The sequence below is a fragment of the Lampetra planeri genome, chromosome 42, assembly GCF_965212315.1.
Source record: "Lampetra planeri chromosome 42, kcLamPlan1.2.h2, whole genome shotgun sequence".
NCBI classification, from domain to species: domain Eukaryota; kingdom Metazoa; phylum Chordata; class Hyperoartia; order Petromyzontiformes; family Petromyzontidae; genus Lampetra; species Lampetra planeri.
Genome location: NC_136148.1, coordinates 6903029 through 6922132, shown reverse-complemented (window position 1 = coordinate 6922132; position 19104 = coordinate 6903029). Strand labels below are relative to the sequence as shown.

General features: G+C 48.3%; 1 protein-coding gene across 1 annotated transcript in view; it reads left to right on the top strand.

Moving 5' to 3' along the window:
- Positions 1 to 19104, top strand: part of LOC144732237 (neural-cadherin-like) — a 146445-nt gene that overhangs the window by 46543 nt on the left and 80798 nt on the right. The window lies entirely within an intron of this gene.

Sequence of the window (19104 nt, the reverse complement as noted above, 5' to 3'; positions counted from 1 at the left end):
CTACTCCTCTACCAACCACCACTACTCCTCTACCAACCACCACTACTCCACTACCAACCACCACTACTCCTCTACCAACCACCACTACTCCACTACCAACCGCCACTACTCCTCTACCAACCGCCATTTCTCTTCTACCAACCGCCACTACTCCTCTACCAATCACCACTACTCCACTACCAACCGCCACTTCTCCACTACAAACCACCACTACTCCACTACCAACCACCATTACTCCTTTACCAACCACCACTGCTCCACTACCAACCATCACTACTCCTCTACCAACCACCACTACTCCACTACCAACCACCACTACACCTCTACCAACCACCACTACTCTACCAACCACCACTACTCCACTACCAACCACCACTACTCCTCTATCAACCACTACTACTCCACTACCAACCACCACTACTCCACTACCAACCACCACTACTCCACTACCAACCGCCACTTCTCCACTACCAACCGCCACTACTCCACTACCAACCACCATTACTCCTCTACCAACCACCACTACTCCACTACCAACCGCCACTTCTCCACTACCAACCACCACTACTTCACTACCAACCACCACTACTCCACTACCAACTGCCACGTCTCCACTACCAACCGCTGCTCCTCCCTGAATGCGGCATGGCTGTCCCTAATTGGTGCTCACTAACAGCATTAGACCAAGCACTTTAGCCTGCCTAATAGATAAGGGGAGCTCTGCTTTTTGTGTGTGGGGGTAGGGGAGCGGTGACGCAGTGGTTAGCGCACGCCGCGCTACGAATCCGGCGAGTTAGATTCCCCATCATGGCTAAGATCAGTGTCGAACTATATTCGAATCGGCACAGGGTCTCGCTTCCACTCATCAACCAGCAATTTACCAGCGTGGTGAAGTATGGTCGAACCAATCCAGCAGTGCATTGGCACAGGGCTGTAGTTTACGATTGTTCTCATTGTATTTTCTCATTGTGTTATCTGGCTGTATGATCTCATTGTATTATCTCATTGTATTATCTCATTGTTTTGTTATCTCATTATGTTATATGGTTTACTTTCTCTGGACTCGCGGCGTAATTCGTCACAGAACAGGAACCACCTGAGTTTGATTTCCAACGACGGCTAACATCAGTGGCGAGTGATCATCTAAACCGCTCCCTGGTCTCCCCAAGGTCCATCCAGCCTGACCATGATTACGTTGTGCAGTTCGTGCTAAAACATCGCCCCTGGGGGAGACAAAGGCGGCCGGCCGTGGTGCTGTCCACACCGACTCCTCATGCGCCCTGCCGGCCTTGATAGGTTCTCGCTAACAGCACTTGTCCCAAAAGTCTATGGAGGTTATACGGGGAGAGTCTTTGCCTTTTGTGTGTTCATATCGTGTGGGCGGGGTATGTGTGGGTGGGAGGCGTGGCGTGCGTGTATGTTTGAGTGTGTGTATGTGTGTATGTGTGTGTGTATAGCATTCCAGAAATCGCCTCTCTGATTAATGCGTTTGCGTAGGCGTGGGTTAAACGGGAGCTGTCTGTCCAAACGAGATGACCACTGCTGAAAAACGGACATATGCGCTCGCATACAAAATATAACAAAGACACAGATCCACCAGCCTTTGACAAACTGCTGGGGAAAGTGCTTTCGCGAGCACCCATTAAGGCCGAAAAGGAGGAATGACGAGATGGGAATGGCCAGGCCGTCTTTGTCTCCCTCGGTGATGACGTTTAGACACCGCCAGTAGCTATTTCTGTTAAGGCTGCGTGAGCCATCTCTCGCGGTACTGCGATGTCACGCTCCACCCAGCTATCGTGCATTTAAACACTCATTCAGCTGCCGATGTCACTTTAATATTTCATATATATCGAGGACTGCGGAGCTTGGGTAATTGTTAGTGCCGGATGATCACCGCGTGGCTGCTGCTGCTGCCTTTCCACTCCTCGTCTGTGGTTCCTCCTCCTGGCGCCTCTGAGTCGTCCATTCTCTCTCTCTCTGAGTCGTCCTCTCCCTCTCTGAGTCGTCCACTCTCTCTCTCTCTGAGTCGTCCACTCTCTCTACTTGAGTCGTTCACTCTCTCTCTCCGAGTCGTCCACTCTCTATCTACCTGAGTCGTCCTCTCTCTCTGAGTCGTCCTCTCTCTCTCTCTGAGTCATCCTCTGTCGCTCTGAGTCGTCCTCTCTCTCTCTGAGTCGCCCTCTCTCTCTCTCTCTCTGAGTCGTCCTCTCTGGCCCATTCACTCCTTTGGCTGCCACTCTGTGCTTCGTCTCGACCGCCGGAGAGCATCGTCCCGTCAAGGCGTTTCTTCGCAGTGTTCATCATCTGGGTGCGTGTTCTCTATTCCTTGTGCTCCTCTGTCTCTCTCCCTCCTACTTTGTCTGCGCAGTTATTTTATACGCCGTAGAAGCTGGGTGCGTACATATATACATTAAAATATACACTCTGCACTCAGGCCCAAAACACACAAATGTACTCTATATCGCATTGACAATCATTCACATAAATACAAAAATACACTATCTCATACACAAGCACACATACATAAATGCATAAACACATACTATATTGGACGGACACGTGTGCACGCATGCATACACAATTGCGCGCACACACACACACACATTCAGGTTTTCGCGCAGTCGCATAGTGTGTGTACCTGTGTTCACAAAAACAAAGATCCCCCGTATAGCCTTGACACACCATGGGGGAAAGTGCTGTTAGCGAGCACCTATGGAAGCCGGCACGGCACACAGGAGGGTGGTGTGGCCATTACCACGACTGACCGCCTTTGTCTCCTCAGTGCAAATGTTAACACACCGCACTGGATGAACATTCAAGGCTGAATCGACTTAGGAGGGCGCCCAGGACCGGTTCAGATATTCACCACTGTTATTAGTCGTAAACGGGAATCGAACTCGGGTCGCCGGGTTGGTATTCCCGTGTGCTAACCACTGCGCCACTGTTCTCCACGGGTTCAAAGACAAAGATCCCTCGTGTAGCCTTAACAGACTGTAGGGGCAAGTGCTGTTAGCGAGCACCTATGAAGGCCAGAACGGCACACAAGTGGGTGGGTGACCAGCACTACGCTCGACCGCCTTTGTCTCCCCAGTGACGATGTTTACACACCGCACCAGGTACAATTTGAAGCTGAGTCGACCTAGGGGAGGCCCAGGACCGGTTCAAATAATCGGCACCGGTGTTGACCGTGAGCGGGAATCGAATCCGGGTCGCCAAGTTCATAGCGCAGCGCGCTAACCGCTACACTACCGCTCCCCACGGGTTCGCACGCACACACGCATTGTGTGGGTATATGTCTTTATCTTTGTGGGGAGCGGTAGTGCAACAGTTAGCGCACTGCGCTACGAACCCGGCGACCCGAGTTCGATTCTTGTTCACGGCCAACACCAGTGACGATTATCTGAACCGGTCCTGGGCCTCCCCAAGGACGACTCAGCCTAAAACGAGTACCTCGTTCGGTTCGTAAACATCGCCACTGAGGAGACAAAGGCGGTCGGGCGTGGTGCTGGTCACCCACCCCCTTGTGTGTCGTTCCGACCTTCATAGGTGCTCACTAACAGCACTTGCCCCTACAGCCTGTTAAGGCTACACGGGGGATCTGTGTCTTTGTCTTTGACGCACACACGGGTTTGACGCACACACACACACACACGTGGACGGGTTCGCATTGAGTGGTCCATACGAGCGCCTGTCGCAACATCACATTTGTGGCCTTTTAGCCACTAAGTGTTTCAGGCGCAGACAAAAAAAAGTGTGGTTTCTTATCTCATTCACATATATAGCATACACAGTACACACAAATACAAAAATCCCCGTGTAGGCACATACATCGTTGGGGCAAGTGCCCATTAGACGCGATGGGGTGGTCGCTAGCACCATGTCCAAGCCGCCTTTGTCTCCCCAGTGCTGATGTCCACACACTGCTCAAGGTGCTGAATCGACATCCGGGTTTACCTAGAGGTGGCGTAGAACCGGTTCACGATATCCGCCGTGAGTTGTAGTCGAACTTGGGTCGCCAAAAATAAGTGATTGGTACTCATTCTAGATTTGAAGCTTTCGTGACTGCAAGGATTCATACTCTTAAGTTTTTTCGGTAAAGTCACGGAGGTAAAAAAATAAAAATAAAATTAATAGAAGTAATAATAGAAATAAAATAATTGATTGGTACTTGTTTAAGGCTGAGTCGACCTAGGGGAGGCTCAGGATCAGTTCAAATATTCGACACTGATACTGGACGTGAGCGGTAATCGTACTCGGCTCGCCCAAACTGAAGTGATTTGGGTCGCAACAGTCCATGTCAAATTCCAAGCACGTGGTTCATCATTGCATGGCACGTTGTGTGAACAACCTCCCAGTAGACATCATCAACTGCACATTTCGTGTACGAGCCAATTCATCGCTATTTTGACTGCATAAAAGCCACATTTGAAAAAAAGAAAAAAAAAACGGCGAAAGAGGATTTCACTAAACATCCAATTAAAACCACGAAATCTGTTTTATCGCAATAAATACGCGCTCACGCTCCATGGGGTCTAAGGTGGTTGTTGAGTGAAATTACCACACAAGTGGAAAATCAAAGCATCTCCCCCGCGTGTGACTGCGGCTACCAAGTCCAGACCATGGATTGTGTGACTCTGCGCTGCCCTAAATATGCAGGTGGACGCGGTGAGTAGGTCAGTGGGTGAATGGGTGAGTTAGTGAATGGGTGAGTGAGTGAGTGGATGAATGAGTGGTTGAGTGGGTGGGTTAGTGAGTAGGTGGGTGTGTGAGTGAGTAGGTGCGTAAGTGGGTGGATGGGTGAGCACGTGGGTGAGTAAGTGGGTGAATTGGTGAGACGTGGGTGAGTAAGTGGGTGGATGAGTGAGTTCGGTGAGTCGCTATAAATGAGTGGGTGGTAGTTGCTCTCCACAGTTATATTAAAGAAAGAAGTTACATCCCCCCAAATCAGACATTGCTACGTACGTTGAACTTCTTTCGCACCGTACGTAGCCAACCGTGCTAATCGGAGGTGCGGGGTAAGGACAACAAACTAAACACAAGCAGCTATACACATACAGACAAGGGCTACATGAAATCCGATACGACGTTGGCGGTGGCATAATAAACAAAACACTCAACACGTTCGTCAATAGCATTGCCCTGAAGAAGAAACATAATCTCAAAAAGACGTTTCGGCCAATATCCCTTCTTCATCGTACAGAGAGGACGACTCAGAGGCGTCAGGAGGAGGAACCACAGACGAGCCAGATCTGCAGTCCTCTGTATATAAAGTTGTTCTTTGCCCGTTAACGTGTTTACGTGTGATTGGAAGGGTGAACTGGATCACCCACAGAAATACTTTACATCCCAATTTAAAAATATATATTTTAAAAAACTACTTTTATTTGACCAAATAAAGCCCACTGGGATATGTAGCTCAGTAGGGCACGCACGCGGCACACGGAGGCTGCTGAATGCTATCGCCATGAAAGGCCACCAACACGTGGTCGCCTCTTGTTGTTCCCGGTGGCGCGGAGACGAACTTCTCCAATCCGATTTGGCACGCACGGCTTGAGCCGCCCCCCCCCCCTCCTCGATCCTCTCCATACAAAAAACTAAGACAACGATCCCCCGTGTAGCCTTAACAGACTGTCGGGGCAAGTGCTGTTGGCGAGTAGCACCTGCGAAGGCCGGCACGGCACAAGAGAAGGGTGGGTGGCCAGCACCACGCACGGCCGCTTTTGTCTCTCCCATTGGCGATGTTCATTTGAGGCTGAGTCGACCTAGGGGAGGCCCAAGACCGGTTTAGATACTCGTCACTGATGTTGCCCGTGAGCGGGAATCGAATTCCGGTCGTCGGGTTCGTAGCGCAGCGCGCTAACCGCTACACTACCGCTCCCCACACACACACAGGCATAGACAAAGATTCCCCATCTAGACTACACAGGATGACCGGTCAAGTGCTGATAGCGGGCAGTACTTACGAAGGCCGGAAAGCGGCACACGAGAGGGTGGTGTGTGGCCAGGCCTACACTCGGCCGCCTTTGTAGAAATATCAGGCTGAGTCGACCTAGGGGAGACCCAGAAATAGTTATGGTCGGGAATCGAAGATTGAACATGTGCTATGAATAAAGGCCGTTGCCCGAAACATCGCATACTATATATATACAGTTTCATATATAAGGCCACAGTGTTATTGACGGATTAAATAACTTTGTAAATGTTCGCAATCACGGGGAATTGAACTCAGCTCGGCCGGTTCGTAGCGAAGTACACGAACTACTACATCATCGTACATACACACATGCATATACATACCCGCGGAGACCTCGAACGCATACACATCGCCTGTCAGCAGAGAGTCACCCAAACTCTAATAATCTTGATTTGAAGCTTTCGTGACTGCAGGAATCCATACTCTTTGTTTTTTCGGTAAAGTCACGTAGGTATAAAATAAAATAAATCACGACGTTTCGGGCGCAACACAAGCGTCCATCATCGCAAAGACAATGGGAAAGCGCTTTCCCACGTGACTTTACCGAAAGAACCAAAGAGTAGAAATTCGAATAATGTTATACAAGCGCTAGAATATGACATTTGGGGCAAATTTGGTCCAGCCCATATGTTTGTAACGAGAAAATCGATATTTTTTTGTGTCAAATATTGGCTGAGTCGACCTTACACAAGTTCGATTCCCGGCAATGGCTACAAGTTCCCGGGCCTCTGCTAGGTCGACTCAGCCCAATTAGATGTCTGCATCCAACATAGCGGGTCCTACAGTTTTTCACTCCTAGTTTAGAAACATGCGTTTAGAGCATTTGACTGTTATACATTTCCACGCGATAAGCCACTTCGTTGCGCTATCATTTGTGGCCAAGTCACTTCTGAAAAATAGCTATATAGCTCAGTGGGCCTCAGCTGGTAACGTAAAAATAGTTCATAGTTAGTTAGTTTCTGGTCGCCGGGTTTAGAGCGCAGTGCGCTAACCACTGTGCCACCGCTCCAACATCAATACACACGCATAGCTTGCATCTCAAACACACACGCGAATGCATGCATATATACAATACATATAAGCGTTTTGTGGGTGAGCGTGTGAGTGAGTACAGTAGTTGGTATTAACGGTAAATACAACAGTCTTGTAAGGGCTAGATGAATGTAATATCGTAGAAAATAAGCCAGTGGTGAGTAGCTATAACTTGAACTGTTTGAAAGTCAGGTTTATCATTACTTTGAAGCGCCCCAAATAGTTGGGTCAAAAATGCTGAACGCGTTCGCTCTCGATCCTTGGGTTGACCAAAATCTGTACCGTATCTGGAAATCTCGAAAAGTTTAACATCGAAATATAAAATCAGAAGTTCAAATAAAAAAACAGTATTTTCAATGTTGTTGGACGTGTGCAGGAATCGAATTTGGATCGCCGGGTTCGTAGCGCAGTGCCGTATCTCCCTTGTATTCACTTGCCACGCACACACACAAAGATCCCCCGTATAGCCTTCACAAACTGTTGGGGAAATTGCGGTCAGCGAGCGCCTATGAAGGCAGGCATGGCACACGAGGGGGTTGGTTGGCCAGGACCACGCCCGACCCGCTTTGTTTCCCCAGTGGCGATGTTTATACGCGGCACCAAGTATTCATTTGAGGCTGAGTCGATCTAGGGGAGACCCAAGACCGGTTCAGATAATCGTCACTGATGTTGCCCGTGAGCGGGAATCTTACTCCGGTCGCCAGGTTCGTAGCGCAGCGTGCTAACTACTACACCACCGCTCCCAATCCCACACAAACAGAGACAAACATTCCCCATCTAGACTACACAGGATGACCGGTCCAGTGCTGATAGCGAGCAGTACTTACAAAGTTGAGGCTGAGTCGGCCTAGGGGAGGCCCAAGACCGGTTCAAATCATTGTTACTGGTGTTAGCCGTGAGCGCGGGATTACGAACTCGTGTCTCTGGGTTCGTAGCGCAGCGCACTAACCGCTACACTACCGCTCCCCACTATTCACATGCCACGTACACACACACACATACATTGACAAACACACACACACACGTGGACAATTCGTCTCTCGCTCGACACAAACACAACACGCGTTCCACACGCGGCGCGGTGAGACTCGAGCAGCCGTGGAGGGCATGCAATCACACCTAATTGTACGTAATAGTAGTTCTTAGTGGGTGTACAATAGATCATTATGATACACACACTAATTATAATCATTGCATTTCCATTGAATATGGAGAGGGCCGTGGCGCAGTGGCTAGCGCACTGCGATAATCAACCCAGGTGGACCCGAGTTCGATTCCTGGCCACGACTAACATCAGTGGCGAATGTAAACTTATTTCGCACCATACGTAGCCAACCGTGCTAATCGGAGGTGCGGATGATACAACCCACATACCGTATCGGTCATGGGGGGGGGTTGTTTGACCATATTTCACCACGCTGGTCAGCGCAGGCTAGTTGAAGTGATTAAGACTGAGACAGGACCGATTACAGATACTGATGCTAGCAGTGGCCGTCGTGGTGTGGATACGAGGTGAGCGAATTAGCGGTGTGGTCAAAATAAGAATCATGATTGTTTATTCTGGAGAAATCCGATGAGCTGTGAAGCTCTTCGCCACGCATGTCCGGTATGGGCGGGTCAGAGAGTTGCAACAAACAATACAAACACACGGTCGGAGTGCAAAGTGTAGTAAAGGTAAGCAAATCATATTCTTGGGTTTTTTCGGTAAAGTCACGTAGGTAAAAAACTTAAAATTAATAAAAGTAAAATAAAAATAAAAATCACGACGTTTCGGGGGCAACACAAGCTTCCGTCTTCAGGTGGAACCGTCACAGCACGCTTGCTGTATCAAGTAAATGAGAGATTCCAAGAGATACTACCCCGTATATATACTGGTTGAGGGGGGGGGATGGGCCAGGAACGGCCCCCTTTTTATTATTATGGTAAGGTGCGGCTTGAGACTACGGCTAGTCTACATAACAAAGGACTGAGCCTTTATTATGGTAAGATGCGGCTTGAGACTACGGCTAGTAAGCAAATCACTAAAAATAATTACATAAACTGAAACTAAATTTCGATTTAAAGCTTTCGTGACTGCAGGGATTCATCTTCTTGGTTCTTTCGGTAAAGTCACGTAGAAGGGAAGTAATAAAATAATAAAAAATAAAACATAATAAAATAATTCTCACGACGTTTCGGCCACAACGCAAGCAGCCGTCCTCAGGTGAAGAACATGTCTGTCGATAAGACAGAGTTTAAATGAACACGTCTTAAACCTAAGACGTATCATTAAACCTAAGACGTGTCATTTAGACTCTGTCTTATCGACAGACATGTTCTTCACCTGAGGACGGCTGCTTGCGTTGTGGCCGAAACATCGTGAGAATTATTTTATTATGTTTTATTTTTATTATTTTATTACTTCCCTTCTACGTGACTTTACCGAAAGAACCAAGAAGATGAAGCTAAATTCTGTTTAATTTTACCAGGTAAAGCCCACTGAGCTATGGATTATTTTTCAGAAGCGACCTGACGGCAGACGATAGCTCAACGAAGCGGCTTGTCACGTGGACATTTATATCAGCCCACGACTCGAAATGCGTGTGGCTTCTACATGTGGAGGGAAAAACCGAAGGACCCGGAGAAAAAAATCCACGCAACTACGGGGAGAGAGAGAGAGACACGCACACTCCAAACACACAGGCATCAATCTTGATTTGAAGGCATCGTCAGAGTGGGGATCGAACCATGTACCCCCCAGTTTATGTGTTCAAACACAGCGCGAGTTAGACATTCAAATATGCAGCCACACGATGTTTTATAAATACTGTCATGAATTACATATACACACCAGATATATAGACGCACACGAATCCATACGTACGCCTTCATACACGAGTCTACGCGTGCATATATTTGTCTCCTCGGTACTTACGCTCGCACGGCGCAGCAGATCATTATTTAAGGCTGAGTCGACCTAATGAGGGGAGGACAGAGAACTGCTTCAGACATCGCTCGCCACTGATGTTGGGGCTGCTGAACGGGATCGGTAGGGCGGTGCTCTCACCACCGCGCCACCGCTCCCCATTCACATGCACACGCACTGCACCCGTGTCTCCGTGTCCCTCCGTCGTCTCATGTATCCACGTCACCGTGTCTCCATGTCCCTGTGTCCCCATGTTCCCACGTCCCCGTGTCGTCAGTTAAGCACGTCGTAGGCTTTCGCGACCAATATTATCCATAATAGAGTTTTTTTTGGGTTAGATCGCGTAAATATATAAATGTGTCGTTAAACCCGCCACCACCCGACACAGCCAATTAGTAAGGTTTGTCACGTAAACAGAACGTACCAATTCATTACTAGCTCAGCACACCGGTGTGTTGGAGAGTAAACCCACAACATTTACAATCTGAGCACGACGTTTCGCCAGTAATTACAACCGGCATCATCAGGCGACCGCCAGATTTGTGGAGAAATCCTCCTCCTGTTTCGTTCCTGAAATCCCCGTGCCGTCCCCACAACCCCGTGTCGTCGTCAGGTAACCGGGCCGTGTATGCGTACATCATCGCCGGCAGTCACACCGTGAATCGCGCCAATCATTGTCCCACCGCTCCACCCTACACGTGCCACAGCACTCGGCACTCAGGCTCTCCAGACCCACGCGGAGGAAGGAGGAGGTTGGAAAGCTCCCTCCTCCTCCTTAATAAAGCCGATTATGTGGCGTCCCAATAGATTTGCGCCGTGCCGAGCCGCATTCACGTCTCTCGCACAATAAGCCAGCCAGGGGAAGCCGTGCGCTGGGGCATTGCACACACGCACACACACGCACACGCGCGGCGTGTCGCACAGAGAGACACACGCGTACGTTGATCGATAAACACAACAGCGGCGGCAGCAGCAGCGGAGCGGCGTATCGCACGGACTACAGCCGCTCACAACTGCGGGGCTCCAGTTCGACGCCTCCCTTCTCCGTGGTCGCACTGAGATTTGTTGCGGCTGCTGCTCCACCTGCTTGTGCTGGTTTTGTTTTTTATATCGCTGCTGCTACTGCAGCTGCTAACATAGCTGCTCGGGGCTTGTAGTGGTGGTGGATGCAGCAATTGCGTTGCTTACTGCCGCTGTAGCTACTGTCACAGCTGCTGCGACTTCTGCTTGTCGTAATTAGTCTGCTACTGCTATCGCCGCTGCTGCTGCTGCCGCTGCGATAGCTACTCCTGCTGCTACATTTACCGCCGTCGTTGCTATAGCTGCTGCTACTGCTGCAGTGGCTGCTGCTACAGCTGCTGTCCACGATGGCTCTGCCGTGTTCGAACTGCGGCGCTGGCTCCCTGGTCCGTGTGGCCTGGGCCGGTATAAGTTCGAGTCTGGGTGACCTTACGAAGAAGAGGCGCTGGACGATGATGATATCGACGATGATGAGCATGACGATGATGAGGAGGAGGATCGCTGTGGTGGTGATGATGTTGATGATGGTGATGATGACATCGGCGGACGATGCGATCCCACGGGGGGATCTGGCTGAACCCCGATTTCGACGGTTCCCGGCGGCCCAACGGGGTCTGGGATGTGGGGATCTCGAGACGCGGAACCGGTAAGAGGGCATGGGGACACGGGGACATAAGGAGACGGGGACACGAAGACATGGGGACACGGGGACACGTGGACACGGGAACACAAAGACATGAGGACACAAAGACATGGTGACACGGGGACATGGGGAGACGTGGAGACAAAGACACGGGGACATGGGGACACGTGGACACGAAGACATGGGGACACGGGGACACAAATACATGGGGACACGGGGACATGGGGAGACGGGGACACGGAGACATGGGGAGACGGGGATAGTGGAACACAGGGACATGGAGACACGGAGACAAGGGGGCATGGGGACACACAGGGATACGCGGACATAGCGATATGTTAGAATTGAGAGATTAGTACACTGGGATAAGGAGACATGGAGGTAAGCGGACACGGGGACACGGGTCAGTGCGCGTGTCTGTATAAATGTGAAAGGTGGCGCAGTGGTTGGCACACAACGCCTACGAACTTGGCAATCCGGGTTCAATTCCCAGCCACGGCTAACGCAACATTAGATGGGTATACGTCACGGTGTGTGAACATCAGCACGGGAGAGACAAAGGCGGCCGGTTGTGATAGCCGCACCACTTGCATGTGCGCCACATAAGCCTCAAGGTGTGCTTGCCAACAGCACCTGTGCACATCGGTGGCAGCTTGAATCATTGCCTCCCCCTAGGTCGACTCAGCCTTAAATTAGTACCACTTGCGGCTACACGCTCATGAACATCGCATTAGGAGACAACGGCAGCCGCGTGTGTATATTAGTGTGTGTGCGCTACGAACCCGGCGATCTGTGTTCCAATCCCGCATCACGACCAACGCCGGATGACGATGATCTGAATCGGTCCTGGGCCTGTCCTAGGTCGACTCAGTCTCAAATGGGTATACGTGGTGCGATGTGGAAACATCGCCAATGGGGAGACAAAGGCGGTCGGGCGCCGTGATGGCCACCCACCCCCTCGTGTGGCGTGCTGCTACTCACTGGCCGTGCTTGACGGCCGTCACTCAGTGATTTATGTAAAATTATAATGATGTCTTCGGAAGGCTAACCAGAGAGGTGACATTTAGCACGGATTTAAGTTAAATATATCCTGAACAATCTTGATTTTAAGCTTTCGTGACTGCAGGAATCCATACTCTTTGGTTCTTTCGGTAAAGTCAAGTAGGTATAAATTGAAATAAATCACGACGTTTCGGGCGCAACACAAGTATCCGTCATCATGCTTTCCCACCTGATGACGGACGCTAGAGTTGCGCCTGAAACGTCGTTATTAATTTCATTTCATACCTACGTGACTTTACCGAAAGAACCAAAGAGTATATCCTCACAACTAGAAACATCCGAAAGTCGAAAAGTGCAAACTAGAATTTTTTTTCAAAATCAAGATTAGAAAAATTAGAGCAGAGAGATTTTATTGATTGTTCTGACAGGGTAGTAGGATCTGCCCAGAGTCCCACATCGCCCCAACTATCGCGCCAAACACTTACAAAAACACATGACCCAAACAAATGACCTCCAAGTGAACCGAGTAATTCGCCTTCGTTGAGTGTGACGCTAATGCCGATAGAGAGCGCACGAAGCTCAACGTGGGGGTTCACTTCGCGCTTTCGTCGGCTGCTCTGTGAGCCCGGTATACCCCAGTTCGATCCCTGGTCACATTGTGGCATTGGTTACATCAGGGGTCCCCAACCCCCGGGCCGCGGACCGTGGCCTGTTAGGAACCGGGCTGCACAGCAGCAGGAGGTGAGAGCGGTGCGTCCGCACGTGGCCTGCCCCCATTATTTTGTTGACTACTTCCGTCCGCGCATCATTCCCCCATGGGGCACTTGCCTCAGTCACAGTTGTGGTAAGCCCACACACAAGCTAATCCCTGGCCAAAATGAGTAAAAAACAAACGTCGCTGGAGAGCTTCTTTGAAAAGGGGGAAAGACCCAATGATGACCCCCCCGCCCCCCGGTCCATGAACAAATTGTCTTCCACGAAATTGGTCCCTGGTGCTAAAAATGTTGGGGACCGCTGGCGTCATGTGAACCTGTTGTGGGCCCTCAACTAGCTCAGCTCAACCTAAAATGAGCGCCTTGTGTGGTCGCTGAGAAGACAAAGGCGTCCCGGTATGCATGGTCTTCGTCGCACTTTTGTGCGTGCCTTTTGGCGTCATCTGGTCGAACACCATATGAGACTAGGCTCTAAAGAAAGCTGTCTCTGGTGTGGACCAATCAGTTTCAAGGACAATGCATAAATTATCAGAGTATTGTTTTTTGTTTGCATTTGACTGCAAGTATTGTGGTTAATGTTAACGTGATTCCTTGCAAAAGGTGTCAGTTTTGTTGCCAGAAAAAAAGGGGAAAACCCCTATTAGTATATCTTCGACATTCTTATATTCTTGGGTCTTTCGGTAAGTCACGGAGATAGAAAAAATTAATAAAATGATTCGACATTGTTCACGAGTACTCGCTGAGGGTGGGCCTACTGTGGTACAATACTCAGGTGAAACCCTGGCTCGTAGTATTTTTATAGTTACAGGATTAATATTGTATTATTAACCAATGAGATAGATTCTCATATAAGAATAGGTTTTACCCTCTCGGGCAATAAAACAGCTGTGTTAACATGTTAAAACACCAAACAGAAACCTTTTGCGAGAAATCATGTCAGCTTTAACCACACGTACTTATGGTGAACATGCAAACAAACACATGCTCTGGTAATAAATGTATTGACTTTAAAACGGATTGATCCACACCAGACTAGATAGATCCTCGTAATGTCAATCAATATTAATAAAATCGTTATTTTAAGAAAATCGCCTCTGCTCACATTACATTTTCCTAAATAGGAACCAGTCTATGAAACCGTTAACATGCTCCAATATAATGACATAAATGCGACCCTTTTATTTTGCTGTATTCTACAAATATATAACATTGCGGAATTAGCAATGCACAGCAAATCGACTTACTGAATCCATCTGTGTGGAGATTTGTTATCTGCCACACCAAGTCAAACACTCGCTTTTGGCATTGCCCAAATATCCCAAGTTGGCAGGACCCTCCTGAAAAGAGTTGTGGGACTCAGTGAGACTTTCTTCGATGCATAAAATGACGTTACTATTATTCTAATGAAGCTGATGTATTGGTGTTGAGTAAGACGGGATTGTGTTTTGAATTGTTTTAAACGAGAGGGAGGAACATTATTTATTATTTAATTAAAATAGGATGTCCGAATTATGGCGTCTGTAGGTCCATTTGTTTGTTTGTTGTTGTTGTTGGTTTGTTGTTGTTTGTTGTTTTGTTGTTTGTTTGTTGTAGTTTGTTTGTTGCTGTTTGTTGGTTGGTTGTTGGTTGTTGTTGTTTTTGTTGTTGTTGTTTGTTTGTTGTTGTCAGTGTCTATACGTTTCTGATCCGCACGTCACAGCCGACGATACCCATTGATTGAAAACTTTCTTCTTCGGGCACTTCGGTTTGCTACGAATCACGATCACAACTCACAACAACTCCACTCCACGCTGGTCTCACCCAACTCCTTGTGTAGCCCCAGTAGCTGCCGAACGCAGCTCATTGTGAGTGCAGGCACGCTTCTCTGCACACTTTTTTATTATTATTTTTGTCTGCAATTCTCATCGTGAGTGCCCATGATATAACAAGTTCAAATTAGATACGAGACAAGACAGAGACAAATGAAAATAAAAAAAAAAGTTCCTTGGAAAGACGAATACATTTAATGTGTGTGCCGTTTTAATATCAATTGCTGCTGTGTGTTTAGCCTTTGCAGACTCTGCCAAGGAATTCGATTGAAAACTAATTCCTTTAGATTTACTTGTTCTGCTTAGTTTGTTGTCCTTCCCCGCATCTCCGATTAGCGTGGTTGGCTACGTATGGTGCGAAAGAAGTTCAACATACATACGTTATGGAATGGCTTTGATGCACATACTGTACGTATGTTGAACTTCTTTTGCACCGTACGTAGCCAATCGTGCTGATGCCAGAGCCGCAATCAGCACCTGCCCTCTCGGCTCACGCACGCTGCCGAGTTTTCCACTCGCGTCTCCACAACTTTCATTAATCCATTTGCCGAGTGAAATTGTTGAATTCGGCGCTTCTCCCCCAGAATTTCGCTGAAGTCGAACTTTGCATCCGTGTTTATGACGATCTTCAATTGTTTTGTCGTCGCTTTTTTTACGTGCTTATGATTATGACCATGATAACCTGATATGGTTGTTACTTTCTTAAGTTTAGTCGAAGCCTTGTTTCTAAAATCAGTATATAATTATGTATTCATCAGGGGGTTATCTTCTGATGCTGATGCATCACGGTGTCGAGATGTTAACTACCTCGCCTGGTATACAGGAGGTGGTGGGTTCGATCCCGACCCTGACGCCTGCTGAGTTAGCCTGTTCTCTCTGTGGTCGCGTGTATTTTTCTCCGGGTCCTCCGGGTGTTTCCCCTCCACATTAAACATCAACATCCGTTTAGAGTATTTGGCTGCTATACATTTCGACACGATAAGCCACTTCGTTGAGCTATCTTTGTGGCCAGTTTGTTCCTGAAAAAGAGCGACATAGCTCAGTGGGTCTTATCTGGTCAAATAAAATTCAGTTTAGTTTAATAGTAACCATCGTGGAGATGGAGCGATTCTACGATGCGCAGGAGCAATATACAGAATTGTGACAATTTCAGGATTGTAAGGGATGGTGATGGCACTGAGAGGCATTATTGAATTAAGCAGTGGATTAATATATGCCAGGAATTAAACTACATTTTTGCGTAAGGAGGATGAAGATTACTGATGGGGAAAAACACTGGACCAGGTGGTGTAACTGTGAACAATATGAACACCAGCGAGATCACTTGATGGTTAACAGCGAGCAGCTCTGTTTACTAAACGTTAACACAGACAGATGAACGATCTCAATTCAATAAACGACGCCTCACTCATTCTTCAATTCAATAAGGGGACTACAGAGCGACGTCAAGGGATCACTAGACACTGAATCTAATTCAAGGCAATAATCTACACAATTTGGAATTACAGAACCATTAGATTACACATCCATTAGCATCTTACCACACGTAGGTAAATTGACAAAGTTCACTGGGAGAGGAATAACGGACGAATCAGAGACCCAGCGACTAAGGACCAAGCGAAGTTTGGAAAAGGTTTATTTACTTTGCAGCACTCACATCAAACTCTAAGCCAGATTCTGGAAAAGACCAAGGAATTTCAATAACCATTGTGCCTGATCGTTGGAGGCTATGATACGGTATTGATACAGCCATCCAAACTCTCGCAAAAACCCAACCGTAAAATATAAACTACTTTATAGATTATTAAAACCCATTTACAAAAACGTAATAACCACAATTACACAAATACATATACACATGATAAGCCACTTCGTTGAGCTATCATTTGTGGCCAGGTCGCTTCTGAAAAAGAGCTACATCGCTCAGTGGACCTTACCTGGTCAAGTAAAAAATATATAGTTTAATCGTTTACTTTAAATAAGAGATAAAACAAACGTAATGCAGTATACGAGGAGCGGTGTCGCTATTGGTCCAACACGTTCACACAAACAGGTTCGCTAGGCGAGATTACCTGGGAGAGGAACGTTCACAAAAAGACTGAGTATTTATTCATTCCTAGGGCAGCCATTGACAGGCCACTGGGATGCTCTAAAGAGGAAAATAAAGAGGCGATATGAGCTCAGTCATGGAAAGCCACAGCAACCAGTCTGCCGTGCAGCGTTGTTGTTGGTGGTGGTCATGGCTATGCACGTGGCCTCTCACCCAGCACTGTGGAGACGGCAGCGAGGGTTGCTGGACCACCACACGTGTGTATGTGTGTGTGTGCTGAACTTCTTTCGCACCGTACGTAGCCAACCGCGCTAATCGGAGGTGCGGGTGAAAGGCAACAAACTAAACACAAAGTTGCAAGTAAATAGGTTTTCAATCTAGATTATTTAAAAGTGCATTGCTCCAGAGGCTTCCTAATATCGGGAAGGAAGAGCGTTCCAGCGCAACTGAAAGCGCCGCGCGATGTTGCGGTGACCACCGCCTTTGTTCGATGTCCAGCAGCCAAAAGCCGCTGCTGCCGCTGCTGCTGCTGCCGCTGCTGCTGCTGCCGCTGCTGCTGCTGCCGCTGCTGCTGCTGCCGCTGCTGCTGCTGCCGCTGCTGCTGCTGCCGCTGCTGTTGCTGCTGCTGCTGCTGCGAGGATGACGACGGGAGTTGTCGTGATGGTGGTGGTTGATGCTCCTTCTAAGATGTTGTGGAACTCACTCCCAGGAAAAGGCGGCACAGCAAGCGGGCTGATCTCCATCTGTTTCCATCTGTCCCCGCTGTGCGGTTTACCGCAGGTGCTCCGGTTTCCTCCTGCCACGTGAATTCACAATTCATATATCGGCTGAAAACATCTTATTAAATAATAACCCATTGTTGCAGGACTCGCTGCGGCTACCATGGATAAATGTTGTTATGATTTTAAATAAGGCTTTTTATCTGTGAATGTGTAATGAGTTTGCGTGTTCTCCCCGTGGTGGCGTGGGTTTTCCCTCCACATTTAGTATCAACATCCGTTTAAAGTATTTGGCTGCTATACATTTCCACATGATAAGCCACTTCGTTGAGCTATCTTTCGTGGTCAGATTGTTTCTAAAAAAAATATCTACATAGCTCAGTGGGCTTTACCTGGTCAAGTACAAAGTTTAGTCAAAATCTGCCATGACGTATGGATCGGAAAGACGAACCTCACAAAGTTGTCCATTATTTCTCATGCAGATTTTTTTTTTCGTGCTTAAATAGTTCGACCAAACAATGCATTACATTTTTTGACTAACCGGTCAAGATTCGGGTTCCATTCGTCAGTGTCTGACCCACAGAGACACGAACAGACACACGCGCGTGTCCGCGCTCGCTAATGTCCCCCTGGCCTAGCTGTACAGACGAAGGGGCTGTTAGCAAGCAAGCAAACCGCACCCGGTCGCCGAAATCTCTCCCGCGTTTGTGTTTACTTACACGGTAACGTTTAAGGACATATCGATAGAGGACAGGTACAGGGGAGGTATACGATATCACTCGTCGCTGCTCCCTCCATAACAACATGCACACAATGACACAACAACAGCAACCGCCATTCGCCACTAAGTGGCGGGGACGTCACCACGGCGCTTGTGCCAGGCTAGGTGCACTTAAGGCCACTTGAAGTGTCGAACGCCCGCTGGCAGGAGGTCACGGGACAGACCCAGATGCCATGGGTTGACTGAATGAGATGATTGGCTGATGCACCACCTGTGCCCCCTACTGTGCCAACTTGCTGTGATTTCTCCACCCGGCACCCAGCTCGTTGTTGTGAGCGTCGCTCCTCCACAGAAACCGATCTTGGCACCGCTAGTACTGGTCATCGGAGGGTCCACTCAGCTCCACATCATCTTGTACCGCATCAAACCCAACATACACAAACATATACATAAGAGCACAATCTACATACACGCAAGAATACGCAGTGGCACATAAACACGTTCGCGAATAAATACA